This window comes from Aythya ferina (genome assembly GCF_964211825.1).
Source record: "Aythya ferina genome assembly, chromosome: 2".
Classification (NCBI taxonomy): Eukaryota; Metazoa; Chordata; class Aves; order Anseriformes; family Anatidae; genus Aythya; species Aythya ferina.
In genome coordinates this window covers 45,004,282-45,022,890 of record NC_140297.1, presented here as the reverse complement: position 1 = coordinate 45,022,890, position 18,609 = coordinate 45,004,282, and the positions used below count along the sequence as shown (strand labels likewise).

The window sequence follows — 18,609 nt, the reverse complement described above, 5'->3', positions numbered from 1 at the left end:
TCCTGTTACTAACACATGAAAATGTACAGCAAACTATTATAAAACCTGCCTTTGACTCTTAAGTAAGAGCCAACGTATCCCATCTGGTATGCCAGGCCTACACTAGGATATGCATGCTGCAGTTTAGGAGTTGCCAAGAAGTGCAAATGAAGGTGTGGTATGTGGGAGGTAGGTGCTGCCAGTGAAAAAAACAATTTGCTGTATGGTAATATTATTCCGTAGGAAAGCTGTAACAATGCACTAAAAGCAGTATAAATGGTCATCTCTGGGATGCAATATTGTGATTAAAAAAACAAATCTCTTCTCCGAAGAATACTCATCTTGTCTGATTACCTGAGAGAGTCCATCACTCTGCTTATTTGTCAAAATCAGCTGTGAAGTTTCTTGGTTGCAGGTATCTGGGTTGGAATGTCCAGATCCTGGTAAGAAGTATGATCAGTGGAGATTCCTCATTCTGGAATTCAATTTTCTTTTCCATCCACCACAGTCCTGGTGCTTTGACTGAAGCAGGCTGTGAAAAATAGATTATATCAGTATAGTTTCAAAATGCATTTGTTTGTTGTCTGCACATGAATATGAATTAATAATACTTTAAAACACTTCATTGCTAGTGGAAGCAAATATTGGACACTCATAGATCCTCTGCAAGAAGGCAGGGATGAACCTTGTCCTTTCTTTTTATATCAAAAAGAAAGATAATTTTCTGTCAGTCTAGCTCACTGGACATGAGATGAAAGATAATCAAATAGCTAGTAATTAAGTATGGTTAGGAGACAAATTATTAGATACAAAAATTATTTCTTCAGACAATCCTCAAAAACACCTTTCAATGCAAGTCTTGTGATGTTGAACCAAAGGTTTATCTTCTTTCTGTGTTTGTGAAGATCAATTAATAAAAAAAAAAAATCTTCCTTAAACAAATAGACTAATATCCCCAGATGCTGGTTATATCGAAGACTTCCTCAAGGATCAGGTTATTTTATTATCTGAATTTTTTCTTTGGTCACTTTCTGAATATAGGTAAACAAGCATATGGTACAATACAGACGTCTGCTTGTTATTTTACCCAGCAACTCCAGAAACAAGCACTAAATTTGAAGGAATACTATAGCACAATTATCTAAGTTACAGATAAAATGAAAATAATTTCTACTTCTAAGACCATGCAGCTCCTAATGACCATTTAAAATTATTCCTTACTCCTCATGAGAAATGTCTGGCCTACAGAATTATCATATTAGCCTTGACACTGTGGGCTAATTAGAAATTAAGTGTTACAGCTCAAAAAGGAAAAGACCTTCTTCCAACATTAATTCTTACAAGGATCGTTTGAAGAATTTCTACAGCAAACCTATCTTGTGCACAGTGCTCAGAGAAAGCAAAAGAAACACCGACACTGCAGATAATTTTCACCCAGCAAGACAGCCAAGCACTTTGAAAAACAAGATTCTGCCAAACTTCAGCCTGCAACAGACACACATCTTTTTTAGCAAAACGGTGGTATGAAATAGCAGTGCTCAGGAACCAGGACCATTTTGCTGACTTAGCTGTGAAAAGCAAGCTTTCCTGCTCCAGAAGATGCTGATGTGGAAACACTTCCCTGCCCACAACTCTGAAGAGCAACTACACATTCCTTTTCTTAAGTATTGCTCAGATTACTTTTTTCTGTCATGACTGCAGTATTTCTACACAGTCATCTGTGGAAACAATCTCACAGGCAAGGGCTGAATTTCTGATGTAACACGGAAGCAGAAATGACCTCCATACATCATAAAGAAAGGGGATTTTTTTTTCCTTTGTACACAATAAATACTTGAAAAGATTCAAATAAATTATTCTTCTATCAGAAATTTTACAAGTTTCATATCTTCTCTTGAACAACAATATGGCTTCCAAATACATTGGTATCCCATAATAATTATCAGTCTTATGTAGACTTCATATCCTTGGAAAATATCTACCTAAAATCAAAGTAACTATTCAGAGCAATGTCATGAAATCCAAACCATGTGTGAATGTAAACAGCCACTGGTATAGTACAAACCTTTCATCCAGGATATTCTTAACCAGGACATCTCCCTGGATGCTAGTTTAGCACAATTATACTTAATGACAGTGAAACTACTTAGCAGGGATGTATTCATTCAGTGACACAGGGAGATTAGTATTAGCAAGCTTTTAAATCAGCATGAAATGCCAAACTTCACTTCAATCACGAAAAGAGATTCCAGCAATAATAAGGAAATAAATGCCAAAGAAAAATGAAATGCTGTGAGTAATCTCCTTACTGCGGAATGTTTTCTTTAGTGGGTACTTTATGCCATGGTGAGCCTTTTCAGAAGCATTTTTGCCTCTCCTTATCAGGATAGCTGTTTAATTGAGTTGGCTGTCTACCAGTTCAGAGCGTTCTACTGAATTAATGTTCAGATTTGCTGAGCTTTACCTAAGCAGATGTGCAGATGTGGAATTCCTACAAGTCTTTCAATTAGGAAAACAAAGCTTACACACTGAAGAGTATAGGTTAGAGTAATGAAGATGTCTCAGGGGAGACCTGATAGTGGTCTTCCAGTACCAAAAGGGGACCTACAAGAAAACAGGAGAGGGACTCTTTGTCAGGTAGAGTAGTAATAGGACAAGGAGTAATGGCTTTAAACAAAAAGAGGGAAGATTTAGATTAGATATAGTGAATAAATTCTTCACTCTGAGGGTGGTGAGGCACTGGCGCAGGCTGCCCAGAGAAGCTGTGGATGCCCCATCCCTGGAGGTGCTCAAGGCCAGGCTGGATGGGGCTTTGGGCAACCTGGTGTGGTGGGAGGTGTCCCTGCCCATGGCAGGGGCTTGGAATGAGGTCATCTTCAAGGTTCCTTCCAACCCAAACCATTCCGTGATTTTAAGATTCTGTAACTCTATGTGCTGCAGATATATATTCCTTAGTGTACTTATTCTTCCAGATTACCATCTTTCCTACTCAATTTTAAACCACTGTTACGAATCGGCATTGGAAGAAATCTATGTTTTGTTTACATTAAGTGATTATATATGTATAAGATGAATGTGAAAATTAAGGTAAAGAAAATAAGAAAAGAATTAAGGAATTAAAACATCAAAAAGAAGTCCAAAGTAAACAAGTAAAAAGTGGCTAAATCATTTTAAAAAATGCCTACCAACTAGGTTGGCTATTGATTAAGGAGGTATTGGGGAGGCATTGGGGAGGCAAGGACAATCCCCAGACATGGACTGTATATCTCGAAACAAGACACTGAAACTCATGATAAGGAAGCGGCAGACGGACAGAGAAACAAACGTAAGGACTATAAATCTCAAAACTGGACATTGGAATTCATTATAAAGATACAACAAACGGAAGAATTAGCAACAACCAGCTCTTGCAATTAAGAAACCTGCCAATTCAGCAGATTCCTGACCAAAGGTGAAAAGTACACTGTGAGGAAGACTCGGGGTCTTCCTCCCAAAGACCCCTGCCCACGTCCCAAAGACCCCTGCCCACCATTCTTGGAAGGCTCTACGCAGGCGCAAGGTGCCAAAAGGCTAATTAGCATAAGAAGCGAGGGAAGGCGGGGATAGGTAATGCATATGTATAGGTGCTTGTAGAATATTGATAGATTGATTGTATAAATTCAAGACTGCTTTCCGCTTTAGGTATGCACGATAGGTGGAGAGATCCCCCGTGCATCCAGCGCTGCAATAAAGAATATACCACTTAAAGGAATTACGGCTTCGATCTTTGAATCACTATGTGGCTTTTTTGTTTTCTTTTTTACCAGCGATACAACACCAATCCAAATTACTGTAGAAATAAGGGCACAAACCCAATTTCCATTTATCCCTGCAGGTTATCTTCATGCTACAAAAATAGAAGAAGAGATGTCTACTGGAAGGAGAAAAAAAAAAAAAAAAAAAGAAAAAAGAAGATGAATAAATTACTTTCAGAAAGGAATTAATGAACAGTTAATTAGCAACCTTACTTTCAGCAGCCCACATGTAATTTCAAGACCTGAAGCCAAACCTGGCTGTTCTGTGATTTCTGGGGTGTGCAAGAACAGGGTGGTCTTGCATTGACCATCATGAGGTCTGTGCCTGAACACAATCCCTTACCTGCTGAGTTTTCCTCCCACTTTAGCAATCCTCTGTATTCCTCACTCCTCTGCTCTCAAAGCAGGGGGCTGTGCTGCACACCCTGACCTGGATACACATGGCCAGCCCAGAACAACACATAAAATAATGGATCTTAGTAGCAGGGCATTTATGCAGAAAACTCATTACTAGTGAAGTTTCCAGTCTGTGAAGGTGTATTTCAGATAATGAAAAGGACTGGGAGAAAAAGGTGCAGCATCATGATTTTGTTTTGTGCCTCTTGAACCTGAGAGTTTTCTTCTTTCCTTGTTGATTTTTTGTTTATCTTGTCTTGGCCACTAACCCCTTCCATGGAGGATATGGAATTTCCTTCCTACACAGAAAAGACTTCCTCTCTTTTGGCATTTTTTGGAGTAAGCACGCAGGCCCAGCTCTGCATTGGTCAGTGAGGCTTTTACAGTACCACTGCCTTAATAAGATAGCGGCCTCATGCTGCTGGTTAAACCATAGCAAGAAGGTTTTTGAAGCATGCTGAGGAAAGAAAGCATCACACAGTAACCAGCTTTAGCTATAAAAACAACTTTCCTTGTGATACTTTCTTCAGAGGAGGAGTGGGATTATTTTGTACTCAAGCTCTCCAGTCACCTAGGATCTGGCTGTATGCTCTTTGCACCTGAGCCTTTTTCCATTTTTTTCCCTTTATTTTGCCATGGCTTTTTTAGGAGCTGAATTTAGGAGCTGAATTGCGCCTAAGAAATTTACAGCTTGGCACATCAGCTCCAGAAGCTGTAAGAGTGTAAGAACACTGATGGGAATTTCTTACTTTCGAAAGTGCACAACAAACAGTATACATTGCTTTAGTAAAAACACAAACTCCAGCCCTTCTTTCTTCCTTTCCTCCACATTTCCACACCATACCAAACCTCTCCCCCACATCCAAACCCCCAAGGACACACGGATCTGTCACTCACCTTCCCTACTAGCTTGTCTGCACCCTCTTCCTTCCACTGAATCCTCACTGTCCTGCCACCGTTCCCCAACAACCCCTCCACAAACATTAGTGTCTCTCTCTCTGGGAAGAAGCAAAAGCGTCCCACACCTGGCCTCTGGAGTGGAAGACACTGCAATCAGAAGTTTCTAAGCTTTTTTTTATATAACCTGTCCTTGTTGGTTTTGAGTGGCAAATGGAAATAAACTGAAAACAATACCGAAAACTGGGCCATACTCAACATGTATAATGTATTGACTTACAACACCTGTGTGTGTTACTCAACCTTTATTTCAGAATAGTTACACTATGCAAATGTCCCACAGAAGTAGAAAAGCACGACTTTTCTCTCTAATACAAATTTATGGAAGCATTCTGGTAAAATAGGAAAGCGTATAAACAAAAGACCAGCAAGGAATCTTAATATAAACTATTCAGGATCCCCTGAATATTTTCTTCAGCTCAGTTTCTGAAATCCCTGCCAAGCTGCTAATAATTTAGAGAATCTCAAATGATGAACAAAGTGCATGTTACTTCCAAAAAGTGAACTATTATTTATATGAAGACCGAGCAAATAAATACAAGATGTCAACTTGCTTGTAATTTTGCCCGTACTGACAGGTTACTGACAGTATACACCAGTTTTTTCTTCAGCTTATCCTGGTTTGATTTCATTCATAATTGATAACTGCATTTGTTTTTTAATATTTGCAATGAAATACTGTGAAAACAAAATTTGGGAGTATATACATGCAGTAAATCCTGTATCAACACTGACTGGCTGCCAGATTTGGAACTGATTCACTGATTAGTTTGAGAGTGATTAATTTAAATCTCTGATTTAAAAACACATTTATGAAAAGACAACTGACAGTATAAATAGCACTTCAGACTGCTAGAACTGTTCCCTTTATGGACTCTGCTTTTGTAATGTGCATGGGCAAGTTTTTGGTCAAGTACAATACAAAATAAGGTGATGATGTTTGGATGACAAATTTTTGAGCTGTTTTTGCAAGACGAAATAATTGTTAACATGTTTTCTGAGGAAAGACTGGAATAAAAACCACTTTTTTTTTTTTTTTTTTTTTTTTTTTTTTTTCAACTGAGAGGACCAGCAAGAGATGGATGAATAGGATAAAACAGATGTACTTCTGATATAACCACACTTGGAAGTTCAGCATACTCTATGTATATTACTTCTAGCCAGGACACAGCAAACAAAATTGCATTTGGGGTTCAGATCATAAAAGAACTCCCTGCAGAGAACCCAGTGGTTTGCTGGTTTAAGTGTATCTTGACTAGAAGCTTCTCCCAGCACTGTGTCAGACTTGGCGCTTACCCTCTCTGTAAGCCTCTGTCCAAAACACATGGGAAAGCTGTAGTCCAGGTCCAGCCCTGACCTCCTAGGTCAGTACACTGTCCTGACTGCTTTGCAGTTCTCCAGGAACAGGACAGGAGGGAGCTACACAATGAACACACTAATAACCAAATGTCAGGACTAATGCTGGAACGAAGGGTTCTTGACACTATGGCTTGTTTTGAAAGACATTATGAAGAAAAGAAACCACAGCATTAAAAAAATGCTTTTTTTTTTTTTTTCCACAAATTAGGAAGAAAACAACCCTAGGAGATCAAATAATTTATTATTATTATTAGGACACAGCTGCATGCTTCCCCTTGAAAAGAATGAATGCATACCCTCTTGTACCTTTGAACTCATCTAATTCTGGTTGTTTGCCATGGGATACTGTCTTCTGATCCTTCTAGGGCACTTCCTTTCTTAAAATGACAGCAGCATTTCAATAGATAAATAAGTTACTGGAAGCTCTCATGTTTTAATTTATGTACATGTATAATATGATGATTATTTAGCTGACCCTTTCATCTGTTTACATCTGCCTGGACATGATAGAAGCTGCCAGTTTTTCACAGAAAATGAAACAGCCAATTGCATAATATTTTTTTTTCTCCATTCTCCACCTCCTTTCAAAAATATTTGTAAATGAAATCCAACATGCATGCAACACTGTCCACCAAGACCCAACACAGCGTATTGCCCAGGCAAATCCCCCAGATATTTGAAAGGTACACAGTTTGTAACTGGTCTCCTTGGTGAATTTATTTTGGTGAAGTGTTTCTGCAGCCCCTAGAAAATTTCATTCTATTATTTCTTATGGCCACATGCAACATGAATACCAGTACAAATTTGTTGCACTGTTCTGCCTTCCTAGGTAAGAAAAGAAAATTGCCTCTCTTTCCTATTCGGTATTTCAGGCTGCCTATAAAAGTGAAAAATTGCTGTAAACATACTGTGCAGCAAGCAAACATCAAAATTTGAAAGAGATTTCATTGTTTTACAGAAGTCAGGCAACACAGAGCTGACCTAAAGTGGTTAACACTGCCTTGGATTATGTTCAAATCAACAACTGAAGGGAGAAATCCCACAGACATCATTACTCTCTCCACAGCAGCTCCACCTTGCTTTGTAGTGAATTGATCCCTACTGAACTGGTAGGTAGAATCACAGGGAATGGCTTCTGGCCCTTTATTGCCTTCCACCGAGGGAAAAAATTGATCATAATGTTTATACTTGACTAGGAGGCACATACAATAGTCAAAATTTGCTGGGCTTATTCACTGTGGTTCAAAGACACAAAAAGTACAACTTCTTGTTCAGATAGAAAGAAAGGAAGAAAGGAAGAAAGGAAGACTGTGTTGCAAGAACTTTTTCTTCATCTTTTGAAATAAACTCATAGCAATCTGTCTTCATTTAAACTGTAAGGGAGCTGGCTTGGGTCCTGGAATAGACTCTGGTTCCTTTTAAGACAGGGAAATAACTCCTAAATACATTGGTCTGCTTTTTGGAACTTATGAAGCAGAACACAAATCTAAGAGCTGGCAACATTTAATGGTAATGAGGCAATTCTTACATGAGAGAGTTCATTACAGGATCAGCTAACGATGTTTTCCAGCAGCTGGAAAATGGAATCTTCTGCAGGCTGGGAATGAAAAATCTGTCTTGAAAATTATATTCTGTATACCTCAATATACAATTATTTTAAAATGGAAGCATAGCAGAATTCATTCTGCTGCTTGTAATGCTTTTTTTTTTTTTTTTTACTGAAGGAAGAAAACATGTTTTGGTCATACAGTGCTGCTGTGCCAGCTGAGCTGCAGCACATGATGGAAAATGAGCCTTGCCTGTGCTTTGGTCCTCTGCAAGACAGGCACCTCTGCTCTTGTACTAGGCAAAAGCTGTCCTTGTGTTTAAAGAACACAAGGACCAGGATTGTGCCTGGCTCTGATGAAAGAAGAGGCTTTTCTTTTGCTTTCTGACTTGCGCTGGGCCCTCCTTGCCCTTGTAGACACCATTCCATTTCCCTCTTCCTCTTGCATGACTGGCTCTGTGGCATTTCCATACAAAGGCACCTTTGTTATCTGGCATAACTCCCCAAGTGGTCCTTCGCACTGTAGTTTTGCCATCGGTTGCTTTCACAGCACGAGTATGGCCTGGGAGGAGCTTTCCAGCCTCAGAGCTGGAGCATGGTCCCCACAAGCTCACTTTCACTATTCTTTCACTACTCAGATTTTGACCAACACGAGTTGTGATACGTTGTTTTCCAAAGTCAATGTATTGGTTAGTCAGCGGATGCTACTCCAATAGAAAATCTAGTTGCTTAGCCTCTCACTTTGCATTTTTTTCTGGTGGTCTGCAGAGCGTGTACTGAGAGACTCTCTAAAAGATTCAGGGCTGTGCTACACGAACATCATCACCCTGGCACATGCAAGTCCCACATGAAATATTTTCCCTCTAGGTTGCTCTCAGCCGTTCTTCAAAGTATTTCTTTCCAAAGATGTTACGAGAACTATTTCACTTCGCTTGCTACCTGAACACTCTCTCCGAGTTTAAAAGAGACATAAATAAATTAAAAGCAACAGAACAACAGCAGAACAGATTAGCAGCCTTCACGGCCTTTTTAAAGGATGCAGAAGCCCAGAAGACACCTATAACTGAACCTCTCTGGAGGCACCAAGTCATTCAAAGACAGCTGTGCTTTCTCATGAGCTACTGAGCTGGCTCACACACTTGATGCTGGAGTAGAAAGGGACTGTGGAAACCTAGCACAGCAGCTGATTTCCCAGGTTAAGCTGTACACTGGGTTAGCCAGCCAGCTGAGGGAACTTTGTCATCACTATTTCCCTCCTCCCCCGTCATGCCTTAGGCAGGGCTCAGATTTACCTTTAGGAGTGAGGCCATGGAAAACAGTCAGGGAATTAGGAGGGGTGTGGGAGGAGAACAGAGGTGAATTGCAGCTGGCAGGGGTTTTTAAAAGAAGGACCTCTGTAAGAAGGAGCTGTGCACACTTTCTTGTTGAGGCTTGCAAACGTTACATTAGCAGCCCTGCTGAAGTCAAAAGATAAGCAAGCTGGGTGAGAACAGCACTATGAGTCAAAGCCAGCTTACCCTAACTTGTTGTTTCAGAAAAATGGATTAGGAGTTTCTAATGCTAGAGAGCTACATAAGTTAGACAATAAGCAATGTTTTCTTAAAACAGGTGGGTTGGGGAAGCAGAGGTCAAAGAAATTTGAAAAACCTTAGCTGGAAACAGTGTTGAGGAATCACAAAGTAAGATGTTAAGACTGCTGAACCAAGATATTTTTTGCTTCAGCTGGAACATATTAAAAAAAAAAAATGCTGGCAGGAAAAGCAGCAGGTATCCCAGCTGCAAAGGCCAAACAGAGAGCAAGAAACAGATTGCTGAAGGAAGATACTCAAGTAACTCAGCCAACTATTTATTATGATTTATAGCAAAGCTTGGCCCAAAGCCCCATAGACTCTAAAATATACTAGACGAACAGTTAGAGTATGAATGAAAATGCATCTGCAACTTCTGATTAATTTTATAGTAACTTAAAATTATCATTGCCATTTAAAAGAGTCACCAGCAATGGTCTGAATTTCAGAGACAAGTGAAGGAAGGGACAGTAAGCTCTGAGTGGAGTGTGCAAAAAAAAAAAAAAGAAGAAAAAAACAAGAAAGAGAGATAAAATCTGCTTCAATAAACCAATACCAGTAGCTTTCTTGGTGACTGCACAAATGCACAGGTTTGCAGAAAGCTTCTGGCTGAATTTTAGCCTCTATCTACTAGAATTCAAAGTAGTTGTTAGCAGCCATTTCTGTTCTGAAACCCAGTCTGGAGCTCTAAGAGACTATCATGTTTTCATGGATCAGTGAGAGCAAAAAAAGAAATTCACTGCTGTTTGCAAATATGGCTGAAAGTCTGGGTATGCTCTTCTATGCTGGAGAAGATCTAATTTAACACTCTTGGACCCAATTTTACCCTCATTATAGGCAACTGACAACTTCCCAGAGAATTCAGTGAGCAGAAATCAGATCTCTTACTGTGAGCTGACAGAAAAAGAATAAGCTGCTACATGTGAGAATGTGATTTACCCAGAATGTTAAAAAGAATTGAATTTCTAATAGATCTATAAAGCAGGGATTCTTTAAGAATAGAGGAGAGGAGTATTAAGATGCATAAATGATAAAGCATCATTATGAAAAAAGCCAAGAGCTCAGAAACGTGACAAAATCTTTGGTGAACACCTTCACAGTAGTGGATGCATTAGAGGCTTTTTTTTTTTTTTTTTTTTTTTTGAATCAGTGGAGAGAACAGAACAAATGAGAAAAGCCTAAAAATGGGGGAAGACAAGCAGTAAAATGAAGTTCTCCAAAGATGAATCTGCTATTATTGTTATCGCTAGCTTAATTGTAACTGGATTTGATAGAGAGGATTCTTGCAAGCATCGTAGCACTCTGCCTTGCTCTTTCTGACTCTCTTTCTGCTCCCAGAAATGGCAGCTATGTTGCAACTCTTGAAGCACCTGCTCATAAGAGCAAAACCCACAGGGAAGCCTGGTGTGTTTCTCTTCATGACCTTTGTGTGCAAGGAGTGAAGCCTTGGTTAATTACCTGCCTCCAGCCACTCCTTAAAAGCTGAAGAGCTTTTCTTTGTATTTATATAGTTACAGTAGCCATGGCAGCTGCTCATTTATTAGTTGCAGCTTACATTAAAGCAGGCTGGGTAACTACATTGTGTGGAAGGTGAAGATGTGTGCAATTTTCTATAAAAAAAGCCAACAACATGTTTACTGAGAGCAGGTAATGGAGATGCTAATGAAAAACAGAAACTGCCTTGTAGTTTGCCATAGAGCAAGAATGACTAATGACCATGATATTGCATCTAGGAACATAATACATGCATCTGATATGTCTAACTATCCCAGGCACCTGAAAATAAATCATTCACTAGAGATGGGCCTAAATCCACAATTTTCATCTCAAACTTAAATAACCAGGCATTGCACTCAGACTGGGATTTAGTGCTAAGCATAATGCCTGATTCCAGGAAAGCTCAAACTTGGCCAGGAAGGGTAAGAGTGGAGGAGAAAGGGCATTGTTTGATATCATAGTATAAACATGACTGCTTCTGTCTGTACCAGGACATTGTTATTAAGAGAACAAGATGCAATCATTTAAAGCGAACTAAACTCACTACCCAGGAACATCTTCAGTACAGACTGTATGTCTACATCAGGAGAACAGCAGCTATTCTGTTCTGGCTCTTTTCTCATGGGGAAAAGTCCCATGTCACAGTGGTTGCTCTGACACATGGGTCTGGAGGCAGAAATTGTTAAACTCAGATACGGGACTGGCCAGAACTATTTTCATGCCTTCTTCTCTGACATTCTCATAACTAACACCACTGGCCAAACAGGTGTTCCCAGCTCTGTATCACCTCTCCTGATGTTACCATTCCGATTCTCCTGCCAGTTGTGCACTGGGCAGGCTGATGGCTTAACAACTGATTTGCCTTGGAAGGCTTTCTCCAAACCATACATGTTCTCGAAGAGCTCACATGCCTAGCATCTGTCTTGCAAACAAACCCTTTTAATTTGATCCATATTTCACAGCAATCAAAACCACTTTCTGTTCCTTGCTTGGAAATATGTCCACCCTTGTTCTGTTCTATCTTTCCCTCTAAAATTTCTGCAAAGGATAATTTATTAAGCACGTGCATTTACAACATAATATTTTGCCTTCTGTCAGCAGAAGACTGAACAGTTCCTTCTATCTTCTGGTAAAATTATTTCCTGCTGAGACAGAAACCTGTGGGCTATGGGAAGCCAAAGAGCTGGAAATGATGAGCTACATTTATTACGGAATGTCTCTGTTTTCCATAAATCTATCTGTATAAACAGGCTTCCAAAATGCAGTAGTATTAGTCCTTCCCCAATTCTAATCACCGCACAAAATAAACAAATGAAACTCTCAGCTTCCAGCAAAGCTGCACGAGCCCTGGAAATACTTAATGTTTTAGACGGCACGTTTCTGCATGGGAACCCCTGAGCCATGGGGCATTTTGAAGCCTTGGTTCTTCCAGGAGCAGCAAGGAAGAGGAAGCACTGCCACCCAGTGGCTACCGAGGACAACCCTCTGATGGAACTAATTTAATTTGCAGCCTCAGTTCTCTCAGCCTGGTCCTACAAAGCTGGACAGTTTGATTAGGCAAAATTTCATGTCTGCACCTGCAGATTCTAATTATACTAAGCTCAACTCATTTAGCAAACCACTGGTATTTTTAACGAAGATCAAGTTAAAGAGGTACTCACAGAGCATTGCCAAAGCATGGCATTTTGTTTTTGTACCCAGAATTTCTAAGGCAGACTAAATAGACATTCTAAAAGAAGAATAAGCATAAGGTATTTGGCTGATTTGGGGGCTGACTTAGGCCAAGAAAAGATTGTCATTAACTGAATTGTGGCTAATATGGAAGAGTAATTTCTGACTCTCAGGCAAAGGAATCAAATGTGGGCTGGGGGAAATAACATAGCTTATTCCTTGAGATTACAGAGTTACTGAATTCACACTTAGAACTCAAAGGGGCTGAAATTTCTCCCACTGAATTTCCATACTTTCATGAAACAAAAAGCACAACATTCTTCTCGCTCTACCCTCTGCTGCAAGAGAGCTGCTGGTAAGCACTATCACCAACTTACAGGTATGTTTAGGGTATAATAAAGCTTAGCTTTAAAATTTCTTGATTTGTTGTTTTAATTTTCAAAGTTAAAAGCACTGCAGACATGGAGGAAAACAGCATTAATATAATTTAACAGCAGGAATGTAAGCTAGTACAATTTAACTTATTGCATGACGTGTAGAGATTTGTATCAGAAATACTAAACTTGGTCTGAATGAATCATTAACAGAAAAATATGTAAGAAAGCAGCAGAAGAAACATCAGAGCAAGACTTAGAAGAACGGCAGGTGCTGGCAACCAACAGTGCCAACAGCAACAATACAAATGTTGAAGAATGGGCTGTCCAGAGCAGGACCAGAAATCCAGCACTCTGGTAAAAGAAAGGCAATGAGACTGCAGCACGCTGCATGTGCAGTCCTCTTCCTTGTTAACCTGACAAGAGCATGGGCTGTACTTGAAGCAAGGAAGCATATACAAGGGGCACCAACACTTAGTGAGGATGCAGTTAGCAGTATTTTGGAGAAAAAGGACACCTGCTTGAATCCTGCAGGGTTTACATGAGCTACATCCACAAAAAAACTCGTCAAACAAGAGGAACTGCAGAGATGCAAGGAGGACTTGACAGCCAGCACCAATGTTCTCTGTATTGCAGACAAGGGACCCCACTTGGATTACTTGGACACAGACCTTGATGTTTCTAAGTACATGGTGTGGGAATGCAAGGGAGTGACATTAGAACAGCATTTGTAAGTGACTGAAATCAACGTTGTATAAAATGAATATCACTTTCCCCTTCCATATGGTCTCTCCCTGAGTTTTGTGAAATTAATTTTGTATATGCTGTTTTGACAGAAGCATCCAGGAGCAAGCAATTCTCATTCAAAAACAATTACCATATGACTACAGAACAAATCTGTTCATGCTTCATAGCCTGAAGACTAAATTTCAGGCAATTCTACTTCAGGTGCTTGTAAATAAAGTACTCTATAAAGGTTTTCTCAGCTCAGCCTCTCTGCCATTTAAGTCCCTGGGATCACTGCCATATCATATGCAGAGAAGTAGTGCTAAATCAGTGGGACAGACTGTCAGAAGATTTGATAGGTTGCAGAAGGTTTTTAAATGTTTACACTTACTAATCAGGGGCGAGATGCACAAATCTTGACAAATTTCCTTAATTAATACTGAGAAAAATGCCATTCAGATAAAGTCAACTGGTATATTAATAAACCTCTTAAAAGGCCAAAAAAAAAATCCAAAAAACTGACATAAAGAACCCTTTTCATGAAAATCTCCCAAGCCCCTTTCAGTAAAACACATGAATTGTGTTTCAGAAGCCTTGTTCTTATTCCAAGATGCTTTAGAGGGGAGATTCATTAAACCTATGTTTTTCTTCCAAAGCAGTTTTGGTTTCATGCAGTGTAAATACCACCATAAGCCCTGGAATTAGTGAAATGTGGTTTTCTGCAGAGTTGTGTCTCCTGGTTGATCAACTCCAGTGTCAAACAAGAATTCACACTTCCTTGAAGTTCTTCACACTACTAAAACACAGAAAAGATCGACTTCCCCTGGGGTTTCTGCCATCAAAAACCTGGGAAGTCATAGCACAGCTCCTGCTCCAGATAGGGCACCTACAGAGTTTTTTTCTTTCCCCTTTTTGCCATGTTAAGATATCTGGTGATTTTTTAGCAACTGCATTTTTCTGTTAAATTTGCTAGAAATTGGCTAGTAGGCTCAAAAGTTAGAAAGGACACATACACGAACACCCAAAATCACAAACATAAACAATCTGACTGAGCATAACTTACTTGAGCCTTTTATCTGTACAAAAGTAGGATAATAAGCATCACATTAAGTATTCCTGGTCAGTTGTATGCTCCACAACTATGAAGATTTTAAGCTTGCCAACTACCAGCCTCTATCTATCTATCTACCCATCTATTTATGTTAGTATATTTTCCTTTATTACCTAGTCTTGCATCCAACACTCTTCTTGGTTTACAGACAATTGTTCCTGCTGTTATAGGCAACCTGTTATTAAAAAAAAAAAAAAAAAAAAAAAAAAGCATTTTGGCCCTTTCCCACTCATTTCTAATTATGGAGTAAATCCTTGGTACTGGGTCAGGATGTTAGAAGTCCACAGGACACAATGCTGAGAACAATGAGTTTCCAGGCTATTTCTAATCCCCATCCATGATTTAAATGAGATTACTGATACCACAGTGGTTTTGCTTTTCTGCATCAATGCTCAACTCCATAGAAGCAGCAGAGTTGTGGTATTTTCAAGGCAAAAAAATGCTTTTCAGAAAGGCAAAACAGTCTGCAAAGGTACCCATGGATGTATGCTGTAAAAGGAAATCAGATTTGGGTGATGGGGGAAAACATAGTAATGTGTTTGGCAGCTTATTTCATTTTCTTTAACTTCTTATGAGATTTCTGTCTTGTGCTAGTGCTGGCTTGAGAAGTCACTCTAGCCCAGTGCTACTGTGTCCACAGAGAAGCATACATCTTAGCTAGGAGACAGTACCTAAGAGCTTCACTGCTTGACTGGGAGCAAAGTCTGCCTACAGGAGTTACAAAAAGCCTCAGTATTAAAAAGCCCTACCCTCTTACCTTTGAAAAGTGAACTTACCTCCTATGGGCAAAGGGGAGAATGCAGATAGGCAGCAGGGGCTGACAGATGCTGGAGCTCAGCTATGCTGTCTCTGGCATCCCTTCACAATGATGCTCAGTCATGGGGAAGTACAAGCACTCACGCACTCGGTTTTGGGAGGTGTGGGCTGGTAGGTTGTTAGGAGTAACACATTTCCTGTTCAAAGAGAATGAGAGGCATGTCAACAGGGTGGGCTGGCTCGCTTCTGACTAAACCCTGACAGTTTCAAATCCTGAATAGGGGCTGCTGTAGCTGGAGTGACAGTTTCATAATTTGAGCAGGAAGTAAGAGCACGAACGCAGGTTCTGCTCTTCATCAAACACACAGCTAGCAAATACTTAAAGTAGCTTCCATGACATTTATACGTACTAAACTTGTACATTCAATTCCTTGAAATAGATTCCATACATCTGATTCGACTAAGAAAACCTTTCTGCTTTAAATCCAATAGCTATTCCCATCAGAGAGAGCAAACGTGCAGACTTCTTTGTTTTCCAAAAAATCCAATGGAGACTTTCTGATTATCCAGTTACTAACTTTTAAGAAGACGTCCAACTTGCCAGAAGCCTGAAAAAGAGACTTTCAATGGCCACTTGGTTTTCTCCCCATACAGCTGTCCCCAGCCATGTTATGCCCTGAAAGGAAGGAATAAAGTGCAAGGGGACTAGGGGTGATCAGAAAGGAGTATCTGGCACCCACAGGCTTTTTCAGTATCAAAAAGGGAACTCAGGAGTCTTAATGTCTCTACTTGCTCTAACCAGACCTAAACAGCAATGGTCAACAGTGTTAGTTTTACAGCACAGGGCTGGCCTGCCAAGCCTCAAACAGAGCAGAAAGTCGACTCTATTTCCCTACTCAGCCAGATCTCCTTTGGCAGCATCTCATCCAAACCCTGCCCTCTTCCAGGCAAAGGGACTCGGAGTTGAACAGTTATGTCCTGTTCGTGGTTCCCAAGGGGGAAAAAGGGCACAGTGTCAAGTCACAACTCCAGAAGGAACCATGGCTAGGCATCAACCTGATGCCTATAGGTTTTGTACTTCTCACTCTCCTAACCCTAGTCCTAGCTCTACCATAACCTGAAGCCTGGGCTGGTGGGAGTCCTCCCAGCACAAAGCCCTCACTGTCACAACCTAATCTGCTTTGGAGACAACCCAATTAAATAACCTCACACATGGCTGGTGGAAATTGTCTTATTTGTGTAAGTTTCCATCATCATTGCACACATGTAGGGGACCCAAATGTCGCTTCTCTAGTAATGTGAGAGTTATGGATGGCAATGAAACAACATGGGAAATGCAAAAAAATAAAGGAAAGCAGGAAGACACTCTGTCCTGGGCTTCTCCTTGCTCTGAAGCATTTTCAGATCAAACAATAAGAAAGATGCCCTTTTTGTTTCATTCAGGGTTCGCTATGGAAGGCCTTTTTCTGCTGTCTCAGGTACATGAAATCCCTCCAGGACAGACCTAGTAGCGAAGTCATCTAAAAACCTCCTCATGGGCACCCAGTGCTAAGCACAGGAAGAAAGAAGCACAGCAGCCACTCGACTGTTCACCTGGCCGAGATGTCCTGGCTGCATCTCAAGCTGGTTCTACCAATGTAGCTGGTCTCCTACAGCACTTTCTGATCCAGTTTACTCTGCCTCAGTACCAAGCTCACAGAGGCAGATATGCTGTACCTCCCCGTGCTGCTGCAGCTTCTCCTTGACATCACAAAATGCAGAGACAAAAATAACATGAAAACTGCCTGAACACTTCACTCTTGCTGCTGTCATATCCTCTTCCCATAACAAAGCAGCAGCCAAAAATAGATGCCTTTTAAGGGATTACAAGTAGCAAAAAAGTTCACCAGAAGAAAACTAGCCCAGATCACTTTAAAGGCCAAAATTACGTCACTGAGTCAGTTATTAGTCCAAAACTCTTCCCTTTACAAGTCATAGGGGACAGCCCAGCAGCCTTGTGGAAAACATCACCAGCAGGCAGCCAGTCTGACAGCAGCCAGGCCTGGCCTCATCTCTCACAGGGGAGAGAACAAGGAAGGCTGATTTTTGGACGATGAAAGTCGCTCTCCTACTGTGCATAAGCTCATTCAAACAAGAACCATGGAATGGCTCTGGGTAAATTCACCAGCAAAAAGATGCAGGGAGGGAAAACAAAATATGTCTTTGTGTATTAATTAAACAAAATTGTGGGGGCTGGGGGGGGGGGGGGGGGGAGCAGAGTAGAAATATGAACGCAATGAAGGTCCAAGGTATTGAAGTGCTTTCACAAATCCTCCTGGTGTAGAAAATGGTTCCTTTTCACCTCATAGGAAATTTTGTCATTAGTTTGTGCTGCTCCCACTGCAGCCATGCATCTTTCCAGCTACTTGGTAGGAGCAGCAGCTGCACAAAGGAAACCAAAGGGTGGATGAAAGAGAAGGGAGCAGGGTCCCTTTCCAGGAAGGATTTTGCCAAGTTTGCAATCCCCTTGAAAACTGGAAGGCAGCATTTTTAGAGCCTTATGAGTTCCCTTCTCACTCTGTCGTGCTTAGAAAGGAAGGGCTGAAACCTGGATTTTAATCCTTGGGGAGAGAGAATGGGAAGGGTTTGCAGGGATGTGGCAAGTCATCCTTAGCACACCAAACCTGACCCACTCAGCCCTGCTCTCCTCCCCTGGGCATCAAGCAGCCCTGTTGGCCTCAGAAACAAAACACAGGGGTAAAAACGAAGAACCCTGCAAAAGCAAAATTAAAAAAAAAATAATAACCCAGAGCCCAGCTGCCCCTATGCAAGGGACAGCAGCGATGGCGGCGCCGTGAGCTCACATCCTGCACCGCCCCTTCCCCGCCCGCCTCAT

General features: G+C 40.7%; 1 long non-coding RNA gene across 1 annotated transcript; it reads right to left on the bottom strand.

Annotated features, from left to right (window-relative positions):
* Positions 1-266: 266 nt before the first annotated feature.
* Positions 267-18,582, bottom strand: LOC311433017. The gene is made up of 3 exons (XR_014690505.1): positions 18,520-18,582; positions 15,755-15,931; positions 267-511 (listed from the first exon to the last, which is right to left on the bottom strand). It is a non-coding gene; the product is annotated as an uncharacterized lncRNA (long non-coding RNA).
* Between the last annotated feature and the right edge of the window lie 27 nt (positions 18,583-18,609).